Source organism: Heterocephalus glaber, unplaced genomic scaffold (assembly GCF_053883595.1).
Source record: "Heterocephalus glaber isolate CG9 unplaced genomic scaffold, H.glaber_assembly_v1.0 deba00001531, whole genome shotgun sequence".
NCBI classification, from domain to species: domain Eukaryota; kingdom Metazoa; phylum Chordata; class Mammalia; order Rodentia; family Bathyergidae; genus Heterocephalus; species Heterocephalus glaber.
The window spans coordinates 13,398,810-13,406,324 of NW_028258329.1; the positions used below are offsets into that span (position 1 = coordinate 13,398,810).

The 7,515-nt window shown below is 40.9% G+C and overlaps 1 long non-coding RNA gene across 1 annotated transcript; it reads right to left on the minus strand.

Annotated features, from left to right (window-relative positions):
• Nucleotides 1-294: 294 nt before the first annotated feature.
• LOC110350702 (uncharacterized) lies at nt 295-1,785 on the minus strand. Its single transcript, XR_002397431.2, has 3 exons — nt 1,647-1,785; nt 1,368-1,509; nt 295-560 (listed from the first exon to the last, which is right to left on the minus strand). It is a non-coding gene; the product is annotated as an uncharacterized LOC110350702 (long non-coding RNA).
• Between the last annotated feature and the right edge of the window lie 5,730 nt (nt 1,786-7,515).

Below are 7,515 nucleotides of genomic sequence, written 5' to 3' on the forward strand. Positions count from 1 at the left end.
AATGAATGGATAAAGAAGATGTGGTTTTTCTATACAATGGAATATTACTCTGCCATAGAGAAGGACAAATGTGAGACATTTACAGCTAAATGGATGCACCTTGAAGCTATATTCTTAAAATAAACCAGACACACATGTGTAAATATTGCATTATATCTCTGGTGTAAGAAACTGAAAATGTAAATAGAGATCAAAATGTGTACTAGACAATGTGAAATAAGAAAAAATCATTTAATATGAATTTTATCTTATAAGAAAGACAGTGGTGGATATACATTTCTATATATCCCCATGTGCTTTTCTATTTATTCTTTTTTTTGTTGTTGTTGTTCTATTTATGCTTTAGGACCCTGGAATCTGGTCTCTTTCTAGTCCCAGAGGAAGGTCCATTTATAAGGCACACTTCTTTAAAGTAGCTTCTGAGTTAGTGTCATAATGAAACTCTTATTGACGAGACCCAGAAAGAAAATTTGTGAAAGTCGAGCGTCAGGAAATGGAGAACTCCATTTGTCAATGATGCACTTAAAAAATCCAGCGGAGTCTTCAACTTTGTCCTCAGTCTGTTTATCATGAAAATAAGACAAGAATTTCTAAAAACAGAGTGAATGACAGTCATATTGCTATGTAACAAATTACCGCAAACATAGTTTTAAACAATAACAATCTCACTACTTCTATGGGTCAGGAGTCTGGGTCTAGCATAGCTGAACCCTCTGCTCAGCCCTTCTCTTTCTTCTACAGTGGTTGGGGCTCCCCTACTGCCTTCATCTCCAAACTCTAGACCCCTTTAAGAGCTCACCTGATTAGGTGAGGCCCACCCCAAATGTCCTCTGTTTGATTAATTCAACTGATCAGAGGTCTTCCTTACATCTGCAAAAATGTCTTTTGCTATATAATTATAGGGATGCTATTCTGTCATGTACCTAGGTCCTGCATACCCCCAAGGGAACATTTTCTAGGGCATGTCTACCAGGAGGTGGGAAATTTATAGCCCATTTCTGAATTCTGTCTACCGTATCCATAGTTCTAATCTCCTGGGGGCAGGGAATCACTCTTAGTATTTTGATTATATTCCAGAGTTTTGTGACTCCTATGTTTAGAGACTTCTTTTAAAAAATCATTGATGTTACAATGCTCAACATCAATGAATCTTTTATTCTCAATTTAATGACTTGCCATATGTCCTATGCGAAATGTTGACAAGCAGCATTTGGAAATTCGTCGATAGCTTTCATAGACTAATATTTAGGTTCCTATAATCCATATGTCGATGCTCTCCAGCTCTCTTTGTGATGGTGTGGGGAGCCGGGGCCACTGGGAGGTAATTAAATTTAGATGAGGTCATACGAAAGGATTAGTGCACTTACGGAAGAGGAAGAGACACCCCAGTCTCTTCTATCAGCCATGTGAGAATTCAGCAAGAATGGGCCCATCTACAAGCCAGGAAGAGGGCCCTTCCCTAAGAAATAATCTGTTGGCACCTTAATCTTGGAGTTTCAGCCTCCGGAGCTGTAAGGAATAAATACCTCTTGTTTAAGCCACTCGGTCTGTGGAATTGTATTATAGCAGTCCGAGATGACTGAAGAATATTATGAATGAGATCTTTTTGATCTTGTTATATTTTCTAATTTACTTATTGCTGTTACCTGAGTTTAAAGTTTTCCACTTGATTCCTTTGTCTTATAATAGACATCCAGGAACATTGAAGTGGTAGATGTCTAACATATATACATATATGCTGGAGTACTAGAATAGCTAAAGGACAGCTTCACCGTGATAGGCTTTCTTTCCCTGATGAAATATTTATGATGACATGTTGCCTAGCAACGACTACCAGAGCTGCCTGCCTATGCAAGAGCGAAACTCAAGGGGGCGTTTCCCTTGGAAACGTCGTGAAAAGCGCAACCAGCCTAAGGAGCACCGGTTCTGCTTCCTTGATGAAATCCCTCCTAGTTTCAGAGAAGGAAAATGTTGCCTGGGGAAGTGGTCTTGTTGGCTAGAATAATTTAACTGCTGGTTGGGAGTGGTGCAGGAGGACTTTAAAAAGGAAAAAGCAGATGGAATGTCGGGAAGTATTTATCTGTCGTGTAGCAAAATGTTTTACTTTGTCACAGTGCATGGATGTGTACCTGACAATATTCTCTTTGTTCATGCTCTCTCACCCAATGGCAGCTGCCAGACTCTGGGTTTCTTCAAGTAAACCAAGACCTTTTGGGCTGAGATCCCTGAATCCAGGACCGGTTCTTTTCAGGGGTGTTGGCTTCCAGTCTTAGAACAAACTGCAAAGAAGAGAGAGCGACTGAATACATTGTGTCTTTTATGGGGGCGGCATTTAGAGATTATACATGCTGCCTCTGAAGTGATTCATCTCTTTCCAGATGTTAGCAAACCACTGGATGAAAAAACTGAAAGGAATCTGTGAAATCCTGAGGCAGAGTCAACTTTTCTTCTTTCTTTCTCCCTTTCTTCATTTTTAATCACCAAGCATATTTCCCCTTCTTTCCACTAATCCTATATTTTGAAACCAGATTCAACACACTAGGCCTATGTAATTACAAGTAAAAGTAAAGAAATCCAGCAGCTTCCTTAACATGTGTACTTTTAACACCTGTAAACGTGCAGTTTCCCAGTATTGAAGGTAACTTAATGAGCTCAGAACTTCCTTGGTGGATGCCAACAGAAAGTGCATCCCAAGTTAGAGACCATGGGTCTGATGGATCGCCTCATTTTCTGGATGAGGAAAGTGAACCCCTCAAACTAAAGTAAACCATCCAGAAAGACTTACCAGTACAGTCAGCCATACATACCCAATGGGCTCCCTATCCATAGATTCAAACCAGATGCAAATAAAAAATATTAAGGAAAAAAGTTGAACATGTATAGACTTAAGAAATTGCTATTATTCTCTACATAATACATTATAGTAACTATTTATGTAGCAGTAACATTGTATTAGGTATTATGAGTGATCTAAAGATGAGGTACACAGGAGGATCTGTCCAGATTATATGTAAACATGACACCACTTTGTGCAAGGGACTTGAGCATCTCTAATTGTGAGTATCTGTGGGGGTCCTGGAACCAGTGCCCAGCACCAGTGCCCGGAAGAAGTGCTAAAGAAGGGATGCTGGGCCAACCACAGAAGCAGGATGTTCTCTGCTGTGACTGCATAGAACCAATTTAAGGAGCTTAACAATGTACCAGGGATTTCAATTCAGGGTTGGTCAGGGTTGGGGCTGGAACATCAGATTCTAAAGTGTAACTGAGGTTACAGAGGTCACAAATGCACTGAACAGGGATCTTCTGTTGAATAACTATTCTCCCCCATCCCCATCCCACTCTATTTGTATTGCAGATAGAGAAAGGGCTTCAATTCTGAAAGGAAGAGGGAGACCCTGCTGGGCTCTCACAAGAAGGGAGGGAATCCTGGGGGCTGATGGAAGCCACTCTGAGGGCTTGCAGAGCCATGGTAAACAGTAGTCCTTGTGGCAAGCAGCTCATGGTTCATCTTGATGGTCACTTTGATCAGCCAGAGAGATGTGCAGTAAAGCACACTTCCAGGTGTGTCTGGGTGGGTCATGGAAATGTGGGTTTGGAAACCATGTCTGGTCCCCTCAGGCTGTTCCCTTGCTCTCTCCAAAGACTCTGTGGAAGCCCGAGCAGCATGCTTCCTATGAGCCATGGCAGACACTCCTGAGGGGAGGGAGCACCCCACAATTGATGCAGGGTCCTCTCCCCAGAGCTGAGGTCAGAGGACAATTTCAGTAGGTTAAACTGCCTGTCACTAGACCCTTAGTACAAAACTAGATTCCCCCTGCCCTCTCCCAGCTGGATTAGGCTTCTAAAAATACCTCCATGAGCAGCTCGCTTCATCTTACTGGTTTGACAAGTTCCCGTCTTCAGAACCTGTTTTCCTGTTGCTTAGCCATGACAGTCCTTCCCTGGTCAAAGATTCATTTTCTCAAAATCTGTCACCTTCTTCAGATCAGCAGAGAGCTGAGGGGTATTATGTTTTATACAAGAGTGAATGCTCAGCCATCTGGTCTCAAACAGCAGTGATATCCACCAGATAATTTTGCTCTATTTGTGATCTGGGCTGTAGTGGAGAGGGACCATCTCCCATTTCAGCCTTTAATGGGATCTGTGGAAAACATCCTGTGTGGTAGCTGTTGGGAGAGGCTCCCCAATCACTGTGGGACTTAGTCATTGGTATGACCCTCTTGGGAAGCATGTTGTGTCAGACGATCTAGAATCTCTTAGGGGGTTTATATTATATAATAATCAGTGGATAAGTATACAAAAAGGATTATAGCATCTATCTATCTATCTATCTATCTATCTATCTATCTATCTATCTATCCACTTACCTACCTACCTGTCTGGTTTCTCTTTTAAGGAGTGGAAGAACTCACTGAAATTTTAAAATTGACAATATCTGGATGCTAGTAGGATTATGGAAGGATTTTAGGCTTGTTATGTTTTTATTTACCAAACAACTCACAAGTAACTTATACTACATTAGTACACTTTAAAAAAGTTTTGTTGTTTGTGTTAAATAGGGTTTTAAGTTTTATGTGAAATTTTGTGGTGAAAATAGTATTAAAGTTTAAAAACTATTTAAAATGCTGTTTTACTCTTAGCAGGTGTCCTCCCAAATCCCCATGCACTCATGGGTGGCAGTTTGGTGAGGTGACTAGACCATGGGTGTGTGATACTCATCAGTGAATTAGCCCACTGATGGGTCCATAGCTGGGCGTAATGTTGGGATGTGAAGCCTGCTTGGAGGAGGTGGGTCACTGGGGGCATGTCCTGGAAGGGTTATCTCCCTCCTCCTCCCTTGATCCCTCTCTGCTTCCTGCCTGCCAAGCCGTGAACTGTTTCTCATCTGCCATGTCTCTCTGCTATGCTGCCCTGCCTTGGAACCAGCCAAGTATGCATTGAAACTTCTACAAACTGTGAGCCAAAATAGACTTCTCCTCCTTTAACTTGTGAATGTGAAGTATTTTGTTCCAGCAATAAGAAAGTTACTAAGACAATAGGTTAATAGGGTTAGTAACTTCTGACAATGATGGATAGCATGTTTTTTACATGAAAGTGTTTTGAATTTTAGGGATCAGTTTTGCAAATGACTGAATAAACCACTAAAAATATTTATACCCGTTTGCTATAGTATTTTCATTTGTAAGACACTATCTTCAAGTAATATTACTTAGAGAAAATAGTTCTGTACGAAGATGTTCATTAGTGTCATTTATGGATAATAAATCAGAAACATCTTGACTCCTTAGTAAAGGTATTTAAAAGTATCTAATGTGTTAAACTCAAAATATGCAATTAAATTAAATTAAAAATAAAAAAGCATTAAAAATGACAACTAAAAATTTCAGTAAAATGGAAAATGCTAATGCTTTAGTGTTAAACTCTAGTAAACAAAACTGTATATATCATGTAACTACTCATACAGATTATGAATAGTATTTTCTACTGAGAGTTTATGATGAAAAAGAAATGAAATACACTTGAATCATTAGTAAAGCACTTGATACTCTGCAGCATTTAATAAATGTTAACTCTTATACACATGTGTAAATGTGTATAGTGAAAAGAGTAAAGGATCATCTACTAATTCTTTTACTGGAACTATGACTGAATTGCAGGAAGACGTTCTTTCTCATTTTCTTGTATTTTCCAAATACTTCATGATGAACAAATATTCCTTTGACTGTGGAGAAATAAAGTTAAACAAGAATAAAGGTCAGTGTGTGTTTGGCGAAGGATGGAGCTGCTGGGGAGAAGGGAGCATCTTGTGATATTCTTGTGTGCCCCAGTGGATGCAGCTGTTGGGCCCTGGTGGTTTTGCCACTTCATATGAGATGGTGGTAGTCATGGCTACAAGGCAATGCTTAGAAAGTCAAATAAAGATGGGACATACATAGACCTTCTTATACTTCTCAAACAGGGCCAAGGAAGGCATCATCTGGAACCCAAATTAAAGGGCCTGTCTCCTGCTCTCAGCTGTGGCTGGGTGCAAAGCAGGGCAGCTGCTTACACAGATCATGACAGACTTCTCCATCAATTCCAGGGGTGCCTGATGTGTTTATGTGTTACTCAGTCAATCAGTGAAGAGCCATTGCATCCTGTGCAATTACCCATATCCTACAACAAGAAAAATGGCTTCTCTGATGTCCCTTTTGGGCATGAGACAGGAGGGCTGTGTGGGGGAAAGAGGTGATCATGGAGGTTGGGTATTTCATATGCTGACTCAAGGGCATGAGTTTTTGAGAAGAAACATGAAGCTAGTATTTGGGGTCTTTGCACTGGAGCTTTTTATCCCCACCGCGGCATCTTTCATTTCCTGCAGCACTTCCATCCCTAAGTACATGTGTATGTGAACTGCTTAACCAGGAGGCTGATGCCTGGTAAAAAGCAATCTTAGTTTCATCATTTTGATAAGCAGGTTCCATTAAGTGATCCAATCCCACTGAGTGACAGACAGTATCCAAAGTGAGTCTGTTTTAAAAAGCAATTCCTGGCCCAGGTTTTGGGCCTAGCAGAATCTCCATGCTAGAAGCTGTTTGCTGCCCTCTGGTCAGAGCTGGGGAGTCTCACTCCAGCTCCTTTTTCTGCATTGGACATAAAGACAGGCACAGGGTTGGAGAGGGCAGGCGGCAAGAGGTCTCTGCCATCCACCCATCCAGCTCTTATGCACTCCTGGAAGGACTTGTCCTCTCTCTGGGTGTCAAAGGATAACCTTATTGCTTTAGGCTGTGGGTTCTGTGTGCAGTTATCTGCTGAGGTTTCAGTGGGATCATTTGAACAAAGGTAGAGTCAGTTTCTCTCTTACTCATCTTTACTTCCACTTAGACTCAGAGCTAAGGAACTAATTTCCTGCCTTGTTGAATGCAAAACCCAAAGGCAGTTTAAATTTTGATGACTAAGTTAAACTCTCAAATAGTCTGGGTAATCATTAGGATTTAAATTAAGGATTAAACACTCCAAAAGTTTCCCAGTGTGACTGTATTCTGAATACGGTCAGCTTTGGTGGCTGTCAAAGTGGCAGTGAGAAACGTGATCTCAGCATCCCTCAAGGTGAAGTTTGGGCTAACAATCATGGATGCAGTCCTTCAGCTTGAAATGCAAAATTTTTGCTTCTCTTATCCTAAAATCCAGGCACTTTTATAGTATCCAAGTGCCAATTAGTTTAGGGCAAGGTTGGCAAATATTTGAAAAATCAATTCTTTGCATCTAACGCATCCAAAGCTGGTTCGTTGTGAACAACTGTGCTTAGCATATTGTGGTTCTGCTTTCAGACTTTGCTGCTGACTTGCTGTGTGACCTTTGGCCAGTCATTCAACTTTCTCGGACTTTCTAAAATGAGACAGTTAATCAGGGGCTTGGACCTGGTCAAACTGTGGTGGTTCTACTTTATACAGGGACTTGGTTTCCACTTTGTTCTTGTGTCTATTCTCATGAAATGATTTTAACCAATGCCCTCATCTACCTAGTCACTCTCTC